The 23,977-nt window shown below is 43.7% G+C and overlaps 1 protein-coding gene across 5 annotated transcripts in view; it reads right to left on the minus strand.

Moving 5' to 3' along the window:
- GRIN2A (glutamate ionotropic receptor NMDA type subunit 2A) overlaps positions 1–23,977 on the minus strand; it is a 359,010-nt gene that overhangs the window by 211,809 nt on the left and 123,224 nt on the right. Inside the window, exons 1-2 of one of the 5 annotated variants that reach the window (XM_058681139.1) lie at positions 16,254–16,306; positions 15,851–15,881 (exon numbers count right to left, since the gene is read on the minus strand). The exons of 3 other annotated variants lie outside the window; for them this stretch is intronic. The gene's annotated coding sequence lies outside the window, so the exon portion shown is untranslated. Of the gene's footprint in view, positions 1–15,850; positions 15,882–16,253; positions 16,322–23,977 lie in introns of those variants that run through there. One more of the 5 variants, XM_058681138.1, reaches the window with a different exon arrangement.

The raw sequence follows: 23,977 nt of genomic DNA on the forward strand, positions 1-23,977 counted from the left end.
AAGCTTGTCCTTGCTCTGTTCTCCTAAGCAGAGGTCACCCAAGGTCTGTGGTCTCATTTCTTCATCTGTAAAATGGGAATGATGTTACCTATCTCCCAGCCATGCTAGAAACGCTGAGTCACTCATGCACGGTGATCCTTGCTGGCTGATAATGCTGATGGTCTACACCAACTACAACTCCTACTTCTGAATGCGTGGATCCAACCCATTCCACGGTCCCAGGGCAAATCCCACCATTCAGCATAGTCTCTCTGTGGAAGTCAACCATTTCCTCGGCCATCAACAGCCTTTCAGGGCACTTTCTCTGTCCCTCTCCCCATTAGCGTCCCATGTCACAACACGGACCAGTACCCCCTACGCTGCCCTGGTTCCCACACCCTTCTTTCCATGCCTGTGTCTCCTGACTCTCTCCCTGAGTCATGAGATGCTCATGTGAAGGCTCTCTACATTGTGAAAGGCTCCAGTGCTGCTGATCCTGTGCTGGGCTCCCCAGCATGCACTCCACCCCCAATCACCACATGACTGTTCTAAGACAGTCAAGGACTTTCTGCTGTGCCATCTGTATGAAGCTTTAAAATATATCCACAATTTTTTTTGGATACTTGTCCCCTTCAAGAAGTAGAGCGTAATCTTTCCGGTGCACTTAGAGACTTGCCTGTCATGAAGAGCCTGCAGTCTCTGATTTCCAGGGTGAGATGAAAAATAGCATACTGGATCCACAGCAAGGGCGCAGTGGCTTCCGTCTCTCCACTGGATCACTCTCCAGGAAGCCAACTGCCATGACATGAGAACACTCAGGCAGCCCTGTGGAGAGGCTCTCAAAGTGAATCAATGAGGCCACCTGCCAACGGTCCTGGGAGGGAGCCACCCTGGCAGCAGGTCCTCTTGTCTCTGTCCAGCAGCTAAAGGCCCGCACCTGCAACCAGTGCTCTGACTGCAGCCTTCCCAGACACTCTGGACCAGAATCTCCACACCAGCTGGCTTGCTCCTGAATTCCTGACCCACAGAATCCTCACAAAACATCAACGCTTGCTATTACAAACGTCCAAGCATAAGGATCATTTGCTATGCACCAATAGCTGATCAGTACACTCCATCATGCATTCAGGTACAGGATTTTGACTCTGTACTGGACAATGATATACTGAGAGGAAACTCCTGGGGAAGGGAAGGTTTCCTCGTTGCAGCAATAGAGAGTCTCTCTTCTGCTACACAGGATTGTTGGTTCTGGATAAGATGCTCCAGACACAGGTTCAGCCTGTGAATGGAGCCCGCACCAAAGATAGAAGGGCATAGCCGATGAAAGCAGCTGGATTTCTGATGATGCTGCTGGACCACCAAACCCACCAACCCAGAAACCCCCATCTCCTTCATTGTTTCTGGTCCAGAGATAATAAATCTGTATAATCTAGAAGCTTCTTTGATTCATGGTTCTCTCCAAAGCTCATTCAAAGAGCTATATTGAATCTGCTCTCTGAACTTATCATTAGGCACTAGCCTGGACGTCCTTTGGATTGTCTTTACTCTTCCCACAGTCCTACAACTTAAGGAATGTCATCCCCAATCTACAGATGAGGAGGTTGAGGTTCAAACTAGTTCAAAAACTTATCACAGGTCCCACTGTTAGTGAGAGGCACTGCTGGGATTCAGCACAGGCCTTTGAACTTGAAGTTGGCATTCTCTCCCACACACCATGCTGATGATCAAAGCTGAGGGCTCAAACAGTGCCCCAAGATTCGCTCAGAAAGGCAGCCAAGCCGACAGTGGCAGCGAGCCCAATCCTTCAGTGCTAGCTCCTTATCATCGTGCTACCTGAGCACTGCCCTCTGCCTTGTGGCCTCCCAAAGCTGGACAGGTCTAGATGTGATTCTCCACTTCTCTATAAGGTATTATTTCTCAATATCCCACAAAGGCACCACCAACCTTCAATTATCTCAGCTGGGAGAGTGTCTGCCACCACGCCAGTCCCCGGCAAAGATTCATTGCTCTGAAACCCTGCTGTAATGGTAACCAGGACCACACAGTTTAATGCTGAAGGGTTTTCAGATTGTTTCAAGTATCTTCACCTGCCCCCATCAGCCAGGCTGCTCATGACTTGAGGTCAAATCCCTGGGCAGAAGGCTCCTCTGGCTCAGCCCAAGTCTAGGAATCACAGCGTGGGGCATAATGGAGTGCTTCACAGACACTTGCCTACCCCCTAACGAATGGAAAGGGGCTGCAATGTTGTTTTTAAAATTCTGTCTTCACAGCTTGGTGCTGCACTGAGTTCTGTTTGCGTGGCTTCTGTTACATTTGTGCTTTTCTCCCTGCTTTTGCTCAATCCTTATACATCTGCCCTGAAATCACTCTAAAACCGCCCAAATCAGTCAACACTTCAGGTGGATTATCACCATGCGATGCATACACGTTTAATAAGAACCAGGACTCAATAGCCTCCCAGTTTTCTGTTCTTGAAACCCTTTTGGGGAATCAGATGTTTTGGAAACAAAAGCACCTATGAGGAATTCCCTAAGCACCAATGGCCGGTAAGTAGTAAGTAACACAACAAACATTGATGAAGTAGATGGTACGATGGTTGTGATCAATGTAGTTAAGTATTAAATGGGTTCTTTTTTCTCCAATCAATAAACCTGGGGATTATTGGACAATGCAAAGAAATTGGTCCTAAGATAGCCATTCATTGTACACAATTACCTGGTTGAAAACAGTTCAAAGTATTTCTTTTGAAACTGTCTGGGGTGGTGCAGGAACATTAGACTTCTTTGAGTGGGTGACAGTCCCTTGTCACTCAGCCAAAACCTTCCTCAGTGACTGTCATTGCCAGCTGTAGATCCAACCCAAAAAATATTTCTGAGAAAGTGCAGCCCAAGAAGATGGTATTCCAAGAGATCAAAACCACTAGATGGGATTGTTGAGAATATAGACGCCCTCCCACACAAAGTCGTTGTTATTTCCTATTCCCCAAGATAATAAAGATACAAAATAAAGTGGTTTTTTCTTCTCTTTATGTGTCTGGGGTCTCTGGCTAGCATGCATCCTTCTATACCACAGGCCACTTGCAAACTGGTCTGCACAGTTCCTGCTGCGGGAGAGAAAGAGGTTCAAAGTGGGACACAGCTTCACCATCAATTAATCCTGACTGATCTTCTGCCAGAGGTGATGTCCTATCCTTCGTGGTTGGCAGAGAGCCTGATGGAGATGAGAAATGCCAGACTGGCTCAGACCAATGGCCCGTTCAGGCCACAGCACTGTCTGACAGAGGCATCTAGAGACGTTTTGTAGAAAAGAGCTGTGTGTCTCCTATGACATCAGTCACCAAAAGCATGCCAAGTCCGTCTGCAGCAAATGATCTTGGTGTCTCACCCAACCTCCAGGTCCTTTTTCATGTGACAGCAGAGCCGTGCTTACATCCCCAGGAGGCTCTGGGTTAAATTCTGTTCCCCATTCCAGGGGTTCTTCACCTCTGCACTGATGACAGTTTACATCATACACTTCTTTTTCACTGTCCTGCACATTGCAGGATATTTCACAGCAACCCTGAATGATCCACGCTGGACCTTAAATGTGCATCACTATCCCCCCGCATACACGCCCAGTTATGACAACTGAAAATGCTTTCACACATTGCCCTTGGAGGGAAGGGAGACAAAACTGCCCCTAGTTCTGAACTACTGCTCGAAACCCATATAGTAGTTCCCCTGCCTTCATCCGTGATTGGTTTAGCAACGTGTGATCCAGTTCCGACAAATGAGACATGAGGAAAGTTATCTCGAGGGCTCCTGGAAAAGGTGCTCTCATTTTAACAAGATATGAAATGGGGGAATCCTTCTTCTCTGCTTGCCAAGAGTCCCAGATCTCATACCTAGAACTGCAGCACCCAGCACAACACACACAGTTAGCCCTGGGATGCAGCCAATGAAAAGGATGAGAGGAGAAAACTCTCTCTCTCTCTCACACACACACACACACACACACACACACACCTTAAGTTGTTGAGCCGTGGCTCCCAAATTCACTTAACCAACCTAAGCACAACTATACCTCAAGATATTTTACTATGTGAGATACTAATCTTCTTCCTTGATTTGGAATTCTCTTTCACAGGCCCTCCTCCCTTCTCCACAACAACCCCACTTTGCCTCCCTTACCCATGATCAGATAAAACCATCACTGGCATTCGTGCTCAGAGGTCATGGCAGAGAGGTGGTGGGGGATGATTTCCAGAGCTGTGGATTCTAAGTCAGACAGAGCTAAGTCTAAGCTCTACACACACCGCTCAGTCACTTCACTTCCTTCATTGTTGCAGTGGTGATGGCACCATTGGTGCCGCACCTGTTTGAAGCTGCATGATGGTCACATGAGCAAATGAATGTGAAGATGAACACTGGATGAACTCTGGATCTGTAGCATGATTTTATATTCAATCCCTAGTGCCTCTTGAAGGGAGGTGTGCCTACATGTTCACCACCCAAAAGACACTCTAATAATATGTATTAAACCAGACGGTGCGTTAAGTACCGTGGAGGAGACCTCCTCAAGCTTGGCACTATCGGCACTGAGACCAGACAATCCTGCACTGGGAGAAGCTGATCTTCATACCACAGGATGCTTAGCAACACACCTGGCCTCTACCCACTAGATGCTAAATGGCACTCACCCCCAGACATGCCAACCAAAGACGTCTGTGGGCAATGTGAAACGGTGTGTATGTGCGTGGTGGGGTGGGGGTGGGGCACTTATCCTTGAAAGACAAAGTTGCTCCTCATTGCAAACCATAGGTGTCAATGGTAGGGTTACCTAGATTAAAAGATTCACTCCATGATCTTAAGCAGCTTAACTACTTGCATAAACAGTCGTTTGTTGCTATAGCAAAAAACTACCACAATCATTATTTGATAGTAGATAGATCTGGATTCAAATGCTGGCCCACTCTATATTCACTTGCAGGCTCTCCTGGAGCAACCTCAGTTACTTCATCCAGAAAACAGCCCCTCTAAGTTCATCAAGCACCTCCACACTCAGTTTCTCACATGACCATCATGTAATCTCAAGTCTATCTCGCTGGGTGACTTTCATAGTTAAGTGAGGTGACGATTGCAGAGCACCTAACAAGATACCTGGTATATGATCAGTGCTTAGTAAGTGCTACTTGTGTGTCGAGGCTTGTTGCCTGCTTTTAGGAATTAGAGCCTCAGTCTCCATCAGTCTTCTTCACCTTGCTCCATGATGTTACAGCCTTGGGACCCATATCTAAGACATGAGGCACCTGTACTCTGCCTGAATCCCCTCAGCTCCTCTACCCATTTCAGCACAGTCACCTTGACTTCCCATGGCAGGCAGGCTCCTGTTTCTCCACCAAAGAGAAACTCTCTGTATTTCGGATTTCATATTGCCACCTTGCATGGTGGACCGAAAGTACCTGGAAATTGCCATCCCCTCCCACATCCTGGAATAGGCTTTAAAGGATGATTAATTGATGTGGGAGTATAAATGCCTCAGCTCTTGCCCCACCCCTCCATCCCGCAGGGAGATGATTCTCAGGCAGGAGTTCAATGTTGATCTTCTACAGGACTAAGATTCAGTGGCCCTCCATAATCTCTGGCTTAGTGCCAGACCCCTTATTGGTGGGCAACCCTTCCGTGTGTCACCCCTTCTCTGTCAAATACCTTCTGCGTGGCCCAGACACAGCAGGTGCAATCAATCCTTATTCGGGGTTGGTTTTCTAGGGACAACACAGCTCGGACACTTGCCATTAATTGAGCGAAGAAGATTCAGGATCCAGAATTGTACTACCTGGTCAGAATCCTTTCACAGCATTTCTTCATTTAGCTGCAGCCTTGGACAAGATGCCACAGGCAGTTTGTAAAAATTAACACTGTGACTTGGTGAAGAAGAGCAGGACAGACTGTGTTTGGAATCTTAACTTCACAGACTGCTGGTGCCAGAGACTGAGGTCAAACTCTGCAGGCAATGGTTTGTGAATGGGCAGAAGTCCAAAACCGAGGTCAAGGCCTGTGAATAGGGTCTGCAGTTGGGTAATGGTCCAAGGCTGCAGGACTGTGTTTTAAGATATCCTTAAAGACAGTCATGTACTGACTTCTGTACGTGGGCCATGTTATTGCTTCCTGATCATCAAGGCTTTGGTTAGTTAACATCAATATGGGATGCAGCTATCAATGTTCGTGCCACATCAATTCCCTTAATTTTACTCCCCAACCTGTTCAATAAACGATTGAGGCAGCAAGCCTTCCTCCGAGAAGGACGCTTCCCTCTAGCTACTGCTTTCGCGATCTTTATCTTGTGTCTGTCTCCTATTTTCTCAGTTGTATGCTGCCCCATCTCCAAACCTGTTTGTGCTGCTGTAGGCAACAGTGCAATCTACTTAACTTCTCTGAGATTTTATTTTCTTTATGCAAAATGGAGATAATACTGACTTCATGAGACTATTTTAAGAATTGAGTGAGATAACATTGACCAAAGGCCTATAGGAGCCCTACCTAAGTAATTATTCCTTTTAATTCCTTCCTAATCAGTCCTGGTCTCCTAGGAATCCTAGACCAAGTTTCCAGAGCTCAGGATTCATCCCCATTGCCTCAAGCTAACAAATCAGGAAAGGCTTCAGAGTCTATATTCCAAAACAAGTCAACAGCTGGAAGAAAGCGTCTCATGCTTGCCCACAGCCCAGTTCCAGCCTTCATTAGTGGAGGCATCCGTGGGGACATGTTGCCTGTGAACTGCCTGAATGTCTGCACTTGAATTAACACATAGGAAATGTGCTTGACCAGATTCATGTCTGCTGGAAAGACTAGAGATAGTAGTGTTCCCAAATTCTGATCTGGCCCAGTGCTGGACCCCACAGAGATGAGCATTTACAGGCTACAGAATGGGCCAGTAACTGGCAAATCCTTCCACACTATGACCCCTCCCTCAGGCTGGTGCTGCAAGTGGCTCCGATGCTCCCGACATCCTTTCTGCCTCTATCCTGCAGGGTTTCTGTTTCCTAAGAACTTTCTGTGCTGCAGCTGGACGTTGCTGCAAGCTCCAGCACCAAGTCTTCTGAGCCTCGTTCCCATTGTGCGGGAGAAGGAATCTGGAGAGAGGTCACTGGTTTCCGAGCTCCCTGCCAGGGCAAACTTCCTGCATCAGAAATTTGCTCTCCCTCTTCTGAGCTGTTTTCCTCCCAGTTGTTGCTGCTCCAAACAGGAGCTGAAGGAGAGCAAGTCTGAAATTGTATTCTAATTGCCTGGCATGTCGCACTCCACACTGAAATAACCCTCCCAAGGCTCAGACCTTCTCTTGACAAAGCTCGGTGAATTTCAATGAATGACAGCATCCAGAGACCAGGATTTTGTTTTACGGCTAGAAGGGAGGGATTGACAATGAGAGGATGGGTTGTCTACATGTTTACTTACATTAATTTTTAACATACATTTCAGAGTGTGCACCATGTGCCAGACCCTGTCCTAAGCATCTGACACTCATTATCTCAAAGCCACCTGCTCAATGGACCCAGTGCGTCACCGTCTTCTTCCTTCCTTGATTTTTCTCAATTATACTTCGTCCTTCCCAGTACAGTATATAATTCATTTCTTTCTTTGTCTGACTGTCCCGATTAAAATGGAAGCTTCTAAGAGCAGGAAATTTTGTACATTTTTGTGAGTAGTGCCAGTTCATTGGAGACATTTGTTAATATTGTTAAGTGAATGAGCAAAAAAATCTCCCTGAGCCTGTTGTATAATCCAATAGAAAACCCAATTTTATCATTATACCCACACCCATACTTATATGCACATTACTGGATATGTGGCCTAGAAGATGGACACTGGCCAGGTACACTGCCTGACTGGCCAGCTGGCCTGCTCCTGCCAGCACAGGGGCCAGCTCAGACACATGAGCAGGAGTGACAAGGCTGGAGAGGTATTTTATGAAGATGACACCTGAAGTTGTGTGGGCATCGTAATGATGCATTTGCAGTTCTCAGATCACTGTCAGATGTTACAGAAGCTTTTTCTGTTTGTGCTGAGAGCTCCTTAGCCACCTATTTTACTGAAGATTTCAGTAGGAAAACCACAAGATCATAATGGACCGGAAAGATAAGTTACCAAGGAAAAGACTCAGAGGCAGAAGACAACGGCGCTTGGGCCTGAAACAGTGTGTCAGGAAAACTGGGAGGTTTTTTAATGCTACTGCAAGGGCAACATCACACTGCAATCCTAATGACACACACGTTCTTGGGATAGTTAAGGACGAATCCCATATGGAATGGGAAAGGGAACTCCTTTCCCAAGAGCCAGTCATGTTCACTGTTTCCCTGAAGAACTGTAGGTAGCTGCAGTTAGCATCACAGTTAAAGGGAGGCAGGAGACTGAGCCGTGAGGACCAGGTGTCAGACTTGACTGATTTGAAATTTGAACCTAAGTAACCGAGCCCTAGGTAGGCCATGTTCCCCCAAGTCCTTCTATGCATCAGGCATGGAGCATTCAACCCACAGGGTTGAATAGACAACAAAATGTAGAACCATGCCCAAGGGATAGGAATGGCACTTGCTATCCTGAGACAGGCCACTACAAGGGGTCTTAGTCAACCCTACATGAAGGTGAGACAATAGGGCTGAGTAACACCTGAGTATCTGCTGGTAACAAGCTCACCCCACAGGACAGGGCCGCACAGTGGATGGTGCAGAGTCTGAGACTTCCCAGACCCAAGAAGGAAAGCAGAAGACAGGCACCATGATGATGTCTACAGAGGTACATCAAGCTGGCTGGTTTCAATGTCTGGGCCTGAGGAAAGTCTTGTGTGTCTGCTTGAGCTCCTCCCATAGAACAGACCCTCTCTGCTTGCTCAGGCTTCCCAAAAGTCTGTGTGAATATCCTCATTGGGATTTGTCTACAGCTCAGCCAGCTAATGGGAGAGCAGAGCTGGAGTGGGAGCACAACACTTGCATCTCTGCAGCCTGTGTTCTCGACTCTGCATACCATCCGTCCTCTGGACTGGACTCATGAAGAAAGCCTCAGAGGCCCTTCAGGCAGGGATGCTCACATGTCACAGCAGTTTGAGGCTTTATGTGCACTTGGGAAACTGGCCTGCAGAGACATGGGACCTGGGGTTAGAACACCCTTCCCAGCCTACATCCCATTTCCCACCATGAAAACAGGGTCACCTGTGTAATGCAATAAAAGCATCAACGAGATCAATATGCAACTCCAAATGTATTTATTTGACTATGGGATATACTAAGTGTATATTTAAGAAATTGTAAGTATCATCAAGTAGCAACATCAAAGAAAGGGAAAGATCATGTATGGACAAAGCAGCAAAAGAAGTAAAACAAAATGCAAGCAAAAAAGAAGCTAAATAAAACTGGAAGCAAGGAAAAAAATCCCAAAGAAACCTCTAACAAGACTTTTAAGAAAGACAAATTATAGGGCCAGTATTGTGGCACAGTGAGTAATGCTGCCATCTGTGATGCTGGCATCCCATATGGGCACTGGTTTGAGTTGTGGTGGTTCCACTTCTGATCCAGCTCTCTCTGTTGATGCACCTGGGAATGTAGAGAAAAATGACCCCCATGCTTGGGCCCTTGCACCTAAGTTGGGGACCCAGAAGAAACTTCTGACTCCTGGCTTTGGTCTAGCTGAGCCCCAGCCATTGTGGCCATTTTGGGAGTGAACCAGAGGATGAAAGACCACTCTGTTTCCACTTCTATCTTTCCTTGTGGCTCTGCATTTCAAAAAAAATTAAAAGGAACTCTTTAAATAAGAAAAATAAATTGAAATTAAAAGTATTAGCAATGAAAATGGGATGTAACAAACTTGAGAAGTACATTACATAACAAAGTGATGAAAAATTGTAAATCAGTAACTCAGAAAAATAGTATTTTAAAGATTAAGAGTTTATGCTTTGAGCCAAGATGAAACAGAAAACTAGCATAGACTTATAACAATTTTTAATTTTTAAAAAATTAACTCAGCCATTTGGCATACAGGATAAAATGTCACTTGGAATACCCACAAGGACGCCAGAGTGCCTGGCCAGAAGCTCCAACCCTGGACTGGAGTGCCAACCATGGACTGGAGAGTCAACCCTGAACTGGAGAGTCAACCATGGACTGGAGAGCCAACCCTGAACTGAAATTAAAACCATCCTCCTGGCCCTGGATGCCGGCTGATGAGTGCTCAAGGAGGCAGAAGCTAATGACTCAAGCGGGAAATCCAAATTGAATTCCTAGTTCCTGGCTTCAACCTGACCCAGCCCTTGCTGTTGCAGGCTTCTGGGGGAGTGAAACAGAACATGAAAGGTGTGTGTGTGTGTATGTGTGTGTATGTGTGTGTGTTCTCTCGCTCATTCTGCTTTTCAAATAAATTTTACAACTAAGTAAAGTGAATAGCTACTTGGTTGAAAAAGAATTAACCCATAAAAGTGTCTCAGTTCCAAAAATGTTCTTTCTATTATTCATAGAATAATTATCTCAAGTTTTTAATACTAAATATTATGGAAATTAAGGAACAGGAAATTTCCTAACATCTTTTATTAAAAAATACATAAACCAAGATTTAATAACCAGAAGAGAACAATTTATGTAAAAAAAAAATCACACTGCTGTGTTAGTAATGATGCAGAAATCCTTAACAACATAAATAGAACATCAAAAAAAATATGTAGCAAGAAATAAAAGCAAACAGAATTCATCTGAAACACTCATGGGTGGCTTAAGTATAGAATACCTATTAAATGATTCACCATATGTATATATGAAAGGGGAAAGTACACAACCACATCAGTTAACATAACAATGAATTCAACAGAATTCAACAACCACACATAAGAACAGGACAGAGGGCCGGTGTTGTGGTGGCATCAGTAAGCTGCCATCTTTGGCATCCCATATGATTGCCAGTTCATGTTCTGCCTGCTCCACTTCTGATCCAGTTCCCTGTCAGCAACTTTGCAAAAGCAACAAAAGATGACCGAAGTATCTGGATCCTGCCACGCACAGGGATCTTGGCTTTGGCTTTGGCCTGGCATTGTGGCCATTTGAAGAGTAAACATCAACAGGAAGATTTCTCTCTCTCTCTTTCTCCCTCTCTCCCTCCCCTCCTCTCTCCTCCCTTCTCTCTCCCTCTCTCTCCCTCAATGATACTCTAAATAGATACAGTTCTTAAAAAATAAAAGAAAATAGAATGGAATATGTTCAACAGAATATTAGCTAACCAAATCCAACAACACATAGGATTGATCATTCATCTGGACCAAGAGGGATTCATCCCCAGCGGTCACGGTTGAATCAACAAACGCAAATCAATGCAGGTGATACATCATATGAGCAAGCTGAAGAATAAAAAGCACATGATTATCTCAACAGTTGCAGAGAAACCTCATGAAATGCAACATTTTTCATGAGGAAAACCTTTAGCATAAAAGGAACATTCCTCAACACAAATTAAGGCAATATACAAGAAACACAGTTTTAGCTTCATGTTGAATGGGAAAACATTAGGAGCATTTTCAATAAGATCTGGAACTAGATAAGGGAAACTATAAGTACAGAGATTCTTCAGAAATCTAGAAACAGATCTACCCTGTGACCCAGTCATCCCATTCCTGGGAATTTGCCCAAACAAACGAAAATCATCAAACAAGAGAGTTATCCGTACTCCTATGCTTATAGCTCAATTAACAGGCCAATTAACGATGGCTACAATATGGAATAAACCCAGATATTCATCAACTGATGGCCAAATAAAGGAAATATGGTATATACTCACCATGAAATACTTTTCATCCATAACAAAAAGAATGAAATAATGTCTTTTGCAACAAAATGATTGCAAATGGAACCCATTATATTTAGTGAAATAAGCCAGTCCCAAAAAGACAAATAGCATGCTTTTTCCTTATCTGTGACAACTAATACACGAAGTACAAGAAAATGTAATCTAGGTGAGCACAACTTACATGTTGAGATTTGATTCTTGTTTATATCCTTCGTCCATACACTTGAGTAACAGTGGTTTTTTTCACTTGCTGTTTAGATTCTTTATCTAATGGAGAATTAAGTCTGTGATTATAAGGTAAATTGAGAGTATGTGACTATAAAATTTTTTTTAAAGATTTATTTTTATTGGAAAGGCAGATACACAGAGGAGGAGAGACAGAGAGGAAGATCTTCCATCCGATGAATCACTCCCCAAGTGAGCGCAACAGCCGGTGCTGTGCCGATCCGAAGCCAGGAACCTGGAACCTCTTCCAGGTCTCCCACACGGGTGTAGGAACCCAAAGCATTGGGCCGTCCTCTACTGCTTTCCCAGGCAGGGAGCTGGATGGAAAGTGGAGCTGCCGGGATTAAAACCAGCGCCCATAAGGGATCTCGGCACGTTCAGGGTGAGGACTTTAGCCGCTAGGCCACGCCGCCGGGCCCCGTGACTATAAAATTTTTAAGAGAAATAAGAAGGAAAAATGTAGTTGGAAATGTTAGAGGAAGGGGGGGTGTTGGGAAGTGTTACTATGCTCCTAAATCTATATTACGAAATACATAAAATTTGATCACCTTATATAAACAATTTTTAAAAAGCTATGCAAACTCACTACAAATGCCATGCTAAATGAAAAAAAGAAACATTCACTTCAAAGAAGATACATGACAAGATTAGACAGTATCTACCAAACCCTAACTGTATTTCTACTTAACACTAAACTGAAAGTCCTGGCCTATTTATAACACTAGATTGGTTTAAAAATAAGAGCATTAGAAAGAAAAAAGTTATTATCTATTTATAATATGATACCCTACATAGGAATGCTGATAAGGAATCCAGAATACCTTCAAAATAGCATTCATGTTCTGAAAATTATTTCCCTGGGAATATCTCCTGTCCCATGCTGATTTTCTCTTAGTTTATACATTGACCACAATTTTCATTAATTAATGGCATTTCTGATAAAACAGAAAGTTAAGTAAAAAATGTTATCAAGAGCAAAATAAATGAATAAAAGAAAACTATGATGAAGAGAAACGTGGCAGAAAAACCTGTTCTCTCAAAAATCATCTTACTAAAAGCTAGATCTAATATATATATATACATATACACAAACACACACACACACACTAACACACACACATATATATACATATATCCAGTAAGAAGTACATAGCCCCATGGAACAACACAAAGATTACAGGAAACTAGGTAACTAAGGGAAAAGGGTGAGAAAATGAGGAGGTATTTGACAAATGGCGCTGAGACAATTGGCTCACCATGTGAAAAATAGTTATATCTATATTTCGCAACACATACAAAATACATCGTAGATGGAACAGATTTTATGTGTAAAAGACAAAAATTGAAATTTTAAAGGAAATATCTATCATTGGGATAATTTTATAAGATACAAAAAGCAAACTTCATTAAGAAAGATTTTTGACAGACTCTCATGTGTTAAAATAAAAATTTAACAAAACTCAATGCATAAACTCAGAAGAGAAGCTATAAACTTAAATTCAAAAAACTAATAACTACTATATACTTAAAAATCTATAAAATCATAAGAAGAAGTAATCACCCCAAGTGGAAAAGAAAACCCAAATGGTCAATAAACAAAAATAGGCTCTAATTCCTGAGTAATGAATTCAACGCCAATTAAAAACAAGATTCTGTTTGATAACTGTCACAGAGGCAACATATGAAGAAGACTAAGATTACCCAAATTTGAAGAAAATACGAGGGAGTCGTGTCTCTCATTCCTTTCAATAGGAGCATAAACTACTTCAATCCTTTTGAAGAACAGATAATCTCTAACAATGCAGAAAGGGCCCACACCCCATAGCCCAGGAATTCTACTGACATAAATTTACCACTGCCAAGAAACTTACTCCTTCATCTCTGTACCATAGTCATTCCATTTATGGGTAAAATCTGTATACCACCTGTACAATGGATATAAACTGAGCAGTAGAGACAAAATCACCTGGAGCTACATTTGTAAATACAGATGATCCCAGATAACATAATATTGAATCAAAGCATAGTTGCAGAGGGAGGCATATGATAGAGTATTTATTAAAAAAAAAAAAAGCTTAAGGCAGACTAATAGCAGTTAGTGGTTTCCTGTGATGTGGGAGAGAAAAGAATGAAACGAGGATGGCGGGCTTCAACAGCATCTTTATCACCTAAAATTCTGAAATGAATGTGGCAAACAATGTTAACAGTTGTTCAATCTGAATAGTTGGTACATGGGCGTTGTCTGATCCTTTGTACTCTCCGCATGCCAGAAATATTCCAGACTTCTGTTCTTTTTAAAGAGGAAAAAAAGAGAGAGAGAGAGAACGTTTCAAAAACAATGATGTGACTTCCTCTGAGACCTCTGGTTTCGCTGTAGATATCTAACCAACAAGAAAGGGTTCTCTGGGAACACAAAACATCTGAGAAGATCTTAGGCATTTGACAGGCTGAATCCATCCAGCACCAAACTAACAAGCCCCCACGACACGAGGACTGGCAAGCTCAATCATTTAAGTAGAAAACCTCAGAATAGGAGCTCTCACATTCAACTATGGCCTTCCTTAGGCAAATAAAATAAACCTTCAACAGAAATCAATTTACTCCCATTTTGCAATGAAACGACATTAACCTCTGTCTAATCTGAAACAATGAAAGCAATTGGGCATGTCTGAGGCCTGTTTATTTGACATCAGGTTTAAGACTTTCAATACATAATAATTGGGGTATGAAATAGTATCAACTCTCTATATCTGATTTTAACTCCTAAGCAGCAGGAATTATACCTGTTATGTCATTTCTCTCCCTGAGTTGAATTAGGGACCAGACCCAGACTGGACATTGCACCCAGTGAATTCATAGACATTCCTTCTCTCCCTGGGAGTTCACAGCCTGGGAGAGTTGACAGGAGACAGCTTAGGAATGCACAGAAAAATGGCAAATACTTAGTAAGCACCTCCTAAATGCAAAGCAGCATACTAAGCAAAACAAATTAGATAGATATGCCAGGAATTCCAAGAAGAAACTAATAACCTAATCAATTCCCGCATATGTCCAAACAGCCATCTACCCTTCTCTCCTCCCATTTACCTTTCTGCCATCCAGTTCTCACCCCACCCTCAGTCCATCAACCCTACATCTTCCCATTCATCTCTTCAGATCATTCATCCATCATTGCTTTCATATAACAATTCCTCCATCCATACATTCTTTCAAGTTGTTACCCACCCACTAAGTCACCTGTAATGATTTGAATTGTGTCTCCAACCCCCTGCCAAAAAAAAAAAAAAAAAAAAATCCATCTTCTCCTAGATATCCAGAATATCAGCTTATTTGAAAATACAGTTTTTGGGGCTATACAAGCAATCAGTTAAATTAAGTTGAATCATACTTCACAGGTCCTGCTCCAAGGACTGGAGAAGAAAACCAACAGACACAAGGATAGCACCATGTAGCAGGGGAGTCAGAGATTGAAATGAAGCGTCTACATGTCTACAAGCCATGGTATTACAAAGAATCACTGGCAACCACCTTGAGTTAGAAGAAGAAAAGAAAAGGCCTTCTGAGCCCAGTCTGGTCAGAACCTGATTTTGGATTTCTAGCTTTCAACATGGTGACATTATATGTTCTCGCTGTTTTAAGTCTCAATACTTGCAAGAAAAATGCTCTTCAACACACGTTGGGGTAACACCCAAAAGAGTCTATTTTAAACTAAAAACATCACAAGGTAAGGATGCAAAGGATGGAGTGCTGACAATCCACTCAGCTGGCATCATAATTTAGGAACCAGGCACACTATAGGCTCATGCTGTTGCCCAGCATCCCAAGGGAGTATCACATTGCAAATCACTAACCTGGGAAAAGACCAAAATTCAACTGCAGTGTCTGTCAAATGGAGAGGCAAAGTAAGTTACCTCATCGTAAATCAAGAATCATCTATACTTCTTTCAATGGTCCTAAAAAATCAATACACCACCCACCCTGCCCACCCACTCCTTCTACCTCTCCAATCCTAGTCAGTAAATATCTCAACTGTTCCCCATCTATCTCACCCACCATTCACTCCATGCATCCTCCCCTCCCCAAACCATCAAACTCCTCACATGTATGAGCCAAGCATTGCTCTGTGAGCCATTGTACAATACTGACAACAGCACCAAGAAATAGGATCTCCCGCCCAATTATGTCCTCTTATAGTTCCACTAAAATCATCAGACCTCAATAGGAATAAAACCTACAGTGATACAGTGGACTTACCAAGCTAACCAAGCATCAAGACAAGGTCTCCGTCCATTCATGCCGTCTAGGTTCCCCTGATACAAAAGCTCTAGAACCTTCTCTTAGCGATGAACAGAACATTCAGGCTCTCTTTTCCACCCCCCAAAAATAAATAATCACACAGTAAATGGATATCAACAATTTGCTCTGCTAAATTCAATAAAGAAAGAAGTCGGTTTTACAAAGAAGATAACACAGGAGAGACCAGGGCATTGACCAGGACTGGGGAGTAACAGGGAAGCCTCTGTATGTGGGAGGAACGACACAAACCCCCAAGAAGTGAAGCATCCATTTACAAAGGGGATTGATAACAGCACCAGGGGGTTAGTCCCTCATATGCCAGTGCAGGCTACACAGTGTTCCTGCAAAAGTCATCTGCCTGGACCCTAAAGGACAAGCTGGCAGGAGTACACCTATGATGAACGAAGAACACATTCCTTCATTCTAAGGGATCTGAACTTTCATGTGCCAAGGACCACCTGTGCAGGCTGGTAAAGCCATTAGATACCTTCATAGAACAAATCTGCTAAATCCTTAAAACAAAATACACTAGATTACAAATAAAAAATAATGGTATCAAAATACACAGTATTTTTTTAATTGGGAATATGTCTAGGTTAACAGGCTAACTCACAAAATCTGAGCTGTCACTACAGTTGTTTCAAAATAATTGGATAAAAGTAAATAATAATCCTGAGATATCCATAATAAAATAATATGAAAACATATGTGATTTTTTATGGAAAAATGTGATACTCCTGGAATTACTGTGGTTTGCTACTATCATTCAAAATAGAAGGTAATGAATATTTCAGTTAAATGAAAGTGAAAATAAGTATTTTTCCTTAGTTAAATGTAGAGATCACTGGATTCTATCCACAGACTGCTTTGGGGCCCATTTATGCGATTGATGTATTTAGGTACTCTCAATTACTTATCTCCAAATCCTGACAATATGGTAAGTGCAAATTGGTAGACGAGACACAGAGATAGATGTGGTTTCTGACCTAATAAGCTCATAGTCTAACAGACAGAGACAGTCAGCAAGCAGGTAATCAAACAAAATCATTCTAGAGTTCTATGGCTCCTGGGAAGAGAATCAACAAGGCAACATGGTCAAGATCACCTACAGCATGAGAGCAGAGGTCCACTTGGTGTGAGAATCCATAGCTGAAGAACAAGTTATGCAGAAACATGGGACCCACCATGCAGGAAAATGAAACTCCCGACACAGGCTTGAGTGTCTGCAGGTGGGAAAGACGGCTCATGGGGCTGGGGCAAGGACAACAGAAAGAGGTAATGTAGTAACAACGCAAATACATGCTAGGCCTTGTATGCCAGCATCTCATATCAGACTTCCTGGTACGTGTCCCAGCTTCATGAAGATGTGCATCCTTTGAGGCAGCAGTTAATAGATTAAGTACTTGGGCTCCTGCCACCCTTGTGGGAATCTCAGTGTACCTGACTCCTGGCTTGGACCTGGCCCAGGTCAGCTGTTACAGGCATTTGTAGAATAAACCACCACATGAAGAGCCTCAATCATCTCTCTCTCTCTCTCTTTCTCTTTCTCTCTCTCTCTCTCTCTCTCTCATCTTCCCATCCTAGCTCCTTCCCTTTCAAATACATAAATCAAACCTGTGGCTTGTTTTTGCAAATGCTTCCCAGGTCGACTTAATGGCTAACACAATGCTGAACCAATGCCTGCACCTGTCCACAACTGTGCCACTAAAATCTGAATAAATAGATTCTTCATTTCCACTTCTTCACTTGGATCTAAATACAGTTAGCTATGTGCCTCACTTTGTTGTCATCATAAGGGGAATTTTCTCCCTTGTTTGCTTGCTTCTGGAGGAAAAATAAGACTTTGAAACCCATGATAAAATAACCCTAGGATACGGAGTGGTGGTATGATATCACGTAGGTCATTATACCCCAAATGCCTCTTCTCTGAACTCTGAGAATGTCAATAACAGCAAAGGCATAGAAAAGTCACAGTGATGAATGGAATGTGCTGGAAAGTGGCTGGGAAAAATAGGGACTAATGAATGCCAGCTCCGGCAAATGTCAGATGTCAATCAAAAGTGAAGAAAGCGGTGGAGAGGACACCTTCACAAAAAGAACACGCAGTGCACGCTTAACTCAGCCAACCGCGGGGTGGGGTTGGGGGCAGAGCTTGTCACCCCATAAGAGGCTTACAGGCTGAAACCAGAGACATTCTGGAAAGGACTTTTGAAATCATCTGCTCAGTGCACCCATAAGTAAGAGAGGCAAACAAATAACAGTCAGCGTAGTGGCCTCACCAGGGACACACAGAAAATGAGTAATGGAGTTAGGATGGGATGGGAACTCGGTCCCAGATGTGCTGATCTCCCTGCAGGTATACGTACTTCTCTGTGGGCTGTGAGCACCAGCTTTCACCTGAGGCAGGTACTGGGCAATGGTCAGGTGCAAATACCTTCAGCTGGAACCATCACACTCCACTGCTTTTGCAGTGAAGAACAGCCCAGGATGGTAGGGAACCAAAGGGTGATGCCCTGGTCCAGCAAAATGTGTTCACAGACACAGGCAGGGTGGGTGTGACCCACAGGCCAGAGGTTGCCGTCCCCTCACCTGAGTTATTGTGTCCATGTGACCCCCAAGTCAGCACCACCAGCAGCATCCAGAATCTGCTAGAAATGTGACTTTGCGCCCTTCTTGCCCCCATTCCCAACACAAACAGGAGCTCCAGGAACATCATTCAGAAATCTCTTTTCACCAGCGGACTCTGACAGGCATTAAAGTTTAAACACCTTGGAGCCAGAACCATGGCAAATAGCTGCATGTGACAGCTACTTCCTGTACAGCCATTTCTAGGACACAGCCTGTGTAGGTGCCTAGGACAGGAACCATTAGCTGCACACCCCAAATCTATTCTCTTATTCTTTCTGATGGCTAGAATCTCAAATTAAGTTGGGCTCATGGCTATCCAGAATGAAAACCACATCCAACATTTTCCAGGATCTCTTGCAGCTAGGCACTGCCATCTGACTCTGGCAGGGAAATGTAACTTACCGACTCTGTGGCATCTCCTAGGAAACTCCACTAGAAGAAACCTGATACACACCAAGTACATCTTTCTCCTCTTCTATGTTGAGACGCAGACCTTGAAATACAGCCCCAGTCCCCAGACTAGAGCACAAGGTAACCTTGGGAATAAAAGCCAGTGCAACAGGAGCAACGGGATACGAGAAACCCTGTCCTTGACATTGCTTTGCCACCTGACAGAAAGGGGGCTACCTACTGTCAGGTTCCTTTTATATCAGAGGGAAATAAAATTCTCTCATCTCAAGCCATTAGCAACTTGGATTTCCTATCATAAATCATTAAACCTAACCTAACAGTTCCAGTGTCCAGAAATATTTGTTGAAAGAATCAATCTCAAGCAAATTGGGTATTCCAGCTCTCAAATCACAGGTAGATTGCATTAATGAAAACAAACACTGTTGCATCTATACAATTTTAGCAGTAGATAAAAGTCTTCAAAACACAGTGTCCACAGGGGCCAAAATAATAAAGAGCCATGTAAGGTGAAGTTAACATTGGGAGCCTCTGCACATACAGTAACCTTCATTCCTGGCACTGCCCAAAGCCAGCCTGATAATGAAACAAATGCTGTCTTCTCAGGCTCCCCCAGCCACTGTCTCCATGACCTCATAGTCACCTTCTCCTGCAAGCTTTTCCTAATTAGGGCTCTCAGAATTCAGGGATTTTGTGTCTCAGCGGTGTGCATAGGATTGTTCTGTCCTCCTTCATTCAAATCACCCTGATATGTCATTTTGCACTGACCATCCAGTTAATTCTGAAGCAGGGAGAGCCTTTCTTACCCCTGGCAGGCTCTCAATCAATATCTGCAGAGTTCAGCTGGTTTTGTTGGTGAGTGTTCTGTTTCTCCTGCTAGAACAGAAACTCCTCAAGAAGATGGAACCAGGATTTTTAAAAATTTTTTCAAACCCTCAGCAAGCCAGTGATATGCATGAGCCCTGCAGCCACATACACCTGACAGATCCTGGTCAACAGATCCCAGGCACCTCCTCTCTTTGGCCCATTCTGACATACCAGAATGCCACTGTCACTTGTCCTCCATCATCCTCATTTCCTGATGAGTGAGGCCTGGGCGTGATTCCCAAACCAAGAAACAGAAGCCCTCGGACATTTTCAGCCAGGTCCTTGCTTTCCAACCAGGAACCAATGAAGAACTGCACCCCATGCTAATCCAGCAGCTACATCAAACCAATGCTCATTTCCACTTCTGCTCTCGCATAGGTGTTGCCAGTGCTCCCTTGATAAATGTGTTTAACTTTCCATCTTTCAGAAATATTGTCAGAAATCTCAGGATGAACTACTGTCTAAATTGTATCAAGAGGAGTCACTTTTTAATCATCCCTGTTATCAGCACACCCAGGAATATCACACACAGATGTCTCAAATGAACATCTTTGCTTTAGACACTATCCTCCAATTTTTACTTGCTCAGTCTGTTTTGATTTTTCCACATACTTGAGCAAAAACAAATTACAGTTTGATTTGCATGAACTAAATTAAGGGGAAACTCCACTGCTTTGGGGCAGGACTCACATCTAGCCAGTTGCTCATGACTGGCAGTCATTCAGTCAATCCATTCCATTCAAATTGACTGGTGCCCATTCCTGGTCAACCATTAAACACTGTGAATATTACCTAGTTACAGAAACCAAAAGTACTATAAATTGGGAAATCCACTGGAGTATAAGTGAAAGGGAAGGTTAGAACTATGTAAAAATCGACATGGAAATTTAGCCAAATCTAAGGACAACATAGAAGATTCTCTTCCCAGCAGCTCACACAAATAGAACACAGTGAATCTCTGATGCAATTGTGCATTTATACATGCCAGTAAGTTCTATGCTTTATTTCCAAGTAGCCCACTTGTCTGGAATTAGTGGAGAGTATTATTATTAACCATTGTTAAATGATTAACATCACCAATAAAGTGGTAGCCTGCTGCTACCTAACCAAGATCACGCTGTGTGGAGGTGGCCACGTGAGTAACAACTTGTCAGCAAAACAATGCACCTGCAACTCAGACCATCTACTCTGATATTCTTCTATCTCAGGTTCCTTGTTAAAGGCACTGCTTTCTTCCTTGTGTGAGGCAATTCAGTACATATGCCACAGAGGTCCCTTCCAATTTCAGGTCCACTACTTCTTATTCCTCCACGGTGGCCCAGGATCCTTCGAGCACCAAAGTTCATTTCATGTGCATTCAAATTTCTGCCATTTGTCAGCTTTGTAATCTCCTGTAAGCTACTTAACTCTATTTTCCTAATCTGTAATATGGAGCCAATTATAGTTCCTGCCTCACAGGGTGTTTTTGAAGACTCAGATAAAAGTGTGAATATAAAGTACATAGCGTGGGGCTTGGCAAGTAACATCTGTTCAACAACAGTGTCAATAATTATGGAACATACTGTTGGCCACCAAGTAGATTGCATCATTTAGTTCAATCCCATCTCAATCCAAGACTATACCAACAGCTCATGAAAGGTCCCCTGCCTAGCGCTTAAAGAGAGGGAGCAGAGCTATAAAAATGGGTTGAGATGTCATGGCCATAACCACCAGGAGTTCATTTATCCTGTCCTCCCAACACCTCCTATAGCTACTCTCATGCCTGGCCCCATCTTAGGAGCTGAGTGGAAACGTCCTTCAGGCTTTAGAGAGCAGGCAATGCTCTTGTGTGCTGCAGTATTTCATATCTCCCAGTGCTTGAGAGCAGTGTGACAGCCTTTGAAGTTTGGAATGTGTCTCCCTCCTCTCTGAGCCGCTCAGGGGTCTTTACTTCTGCTACACTGCACATCTGGGGAGGGTTGGCCGCACACTGGCTCCTGCAGCAGCCCCGGGGGTCCTTCCCAGAGTCTTAGCTTGTCTGTCTCATCATGTCCTTCCTCTGAAGACATCACCAACTTATTTATCTCTCTGTCACAAGATGGGAGGGAGAGGGAGTGGTGGGTAGCTGCAAGGCTAGCCAGTGTTTGCATGCAGAAGGCAGATGCATGCTGCAAAACTAACAGCTCTATACAAATGCAAGGGGGCATCACAGTTAATAGGGACACCACGGTGTGCCACATCACAGCCCTTAGCAAATAAGGATGGGCTTACAATCACTGCTTTATTTCTAAAAATGATGAGGTCCTTGTGCCCAGCCAGGACCTATCACTCTGAGATGCAAGAGAAAGTGACAGGTGCTTGCTGAGTGCCCCTCCCACTGTGGATGCAGCAACAGAGGGTGAACTCTCAAGAGACAAATTTGGTCAAATGACACTATGCGTGTGTGCAAATGTGCAGAGCCCAGCACAGAGCCTGGCCTAGCCACAGGCAATTAGGGAATGCTGACTTCATACTGGACAAGGAGCATGTACAATGACCCCTAACAGCCTTATTCACCATAACCAAAAAGTAGGAAATAACCCAAATGCCCACTAACAGATAAACACACAGGCAGAATGTATATCCATCCAATGGGGTATAAGTCTTTAAATGAGGGAGGTTCTGATACATGCTACAGCTTAGATGGATCTTCAGGATTTTAAGCTAGGTGAAAGAAGTCAGTCACCAAAAAGACAAATACCACATGGTTCCACTTACAGGAGAATCTCAGAATCACAGACACAAAACAGAAGGGAGGTCACCAAGAGCCAGGGGAGAGGGAAACGGGGAGTTGTCATTTAATGGGGACAGTTTCCATTTCGAAAGAAAAATCCTGGAGGTGACAGTTAGACAATGTCTAATGTCTCTCAACTGTGAAATTAATTAAAATGGCTCAAGAGAAAACCAAGGAGTTGGAAACACCACACTTTGGGAGAGAGTTTGGGGGGAGGTGCGGTGAGGGGTCAGCATCACAGAGCACTTTATTTTCACCTCTCACTTGAGCCTCAAGGCAGTAGGAATGGGACCTCCCACTCAACACACACTCAACAAGCCAAGGAAGATGCAGGTGTGCCGTGGACAGTTAAGACGCTGCTTGGGATGCCTATATTCCTTATCAGAGCGCCTGTGTGCCCGGCTCAACTCTGCTTCCAAGTCCACCTTACTCACAGCTCGTGCTCATCCTGGGAGGCAGCAGATCAGGGGCTTGAGTCTCTGCCACCCATTTGGGAGTCCTGGATGAAATTCTCTAGCCTTTCCCACTCCCAGATGCAGGCATTTGGGTAGTGAGCCGGTAGACGGGAAGGAGGGAGTGTGGTGTGGTGTGGTGTGGTGTGGTGTGGTGTGGTGTGGTGTGGTGTGGTGTGGTGTGGTGTGTGTACCTAGTTTTAAAATAAATAAAAGGAAAAAAACGGGCAGAGAAGAAGAAGAAAAACGATACAGGCAGTGCAGATCACAATCAGGACTGGACAAGGAGCATGCTCTCAAGCTGTTGCTCATCCAGGTGGCTCCCAAAAGCCCACTGTGACCCTTGAGACCCAAGTGTGGGAAAAGAAATATGCATCTTCAGAGGAGGAAGAGGAGGACAGACAGCAAGGCAGCCACCTCTGCCAGCATCCTGTGAGCGAGAGCGACTACCATGGGTGTTAGTGATGATACGCAGCAGGTACTGGGCAGCAGCTCTTTGGACTAGACTTTCATCTGATCATTAGGCTGATCTCACAGGGCACCTGCCAGAGGTGACTGAGACCTAACTGCATTCA

This window comes from Ochotona princeps, chromosome 24 (genome assembly GCF_030435755.1).
Source record: "Ochotona princeps isolate mOchPri1 chromosome 24, mOchPri1.hap1, whole genome shotgun sequence".
NCBI classification, from domain to species: Eukaryota; Metazoa; Chordata; class Mammalia; order Lagomorpha; family Ochotonidae; genus Ochotona; species Ochotona princeps.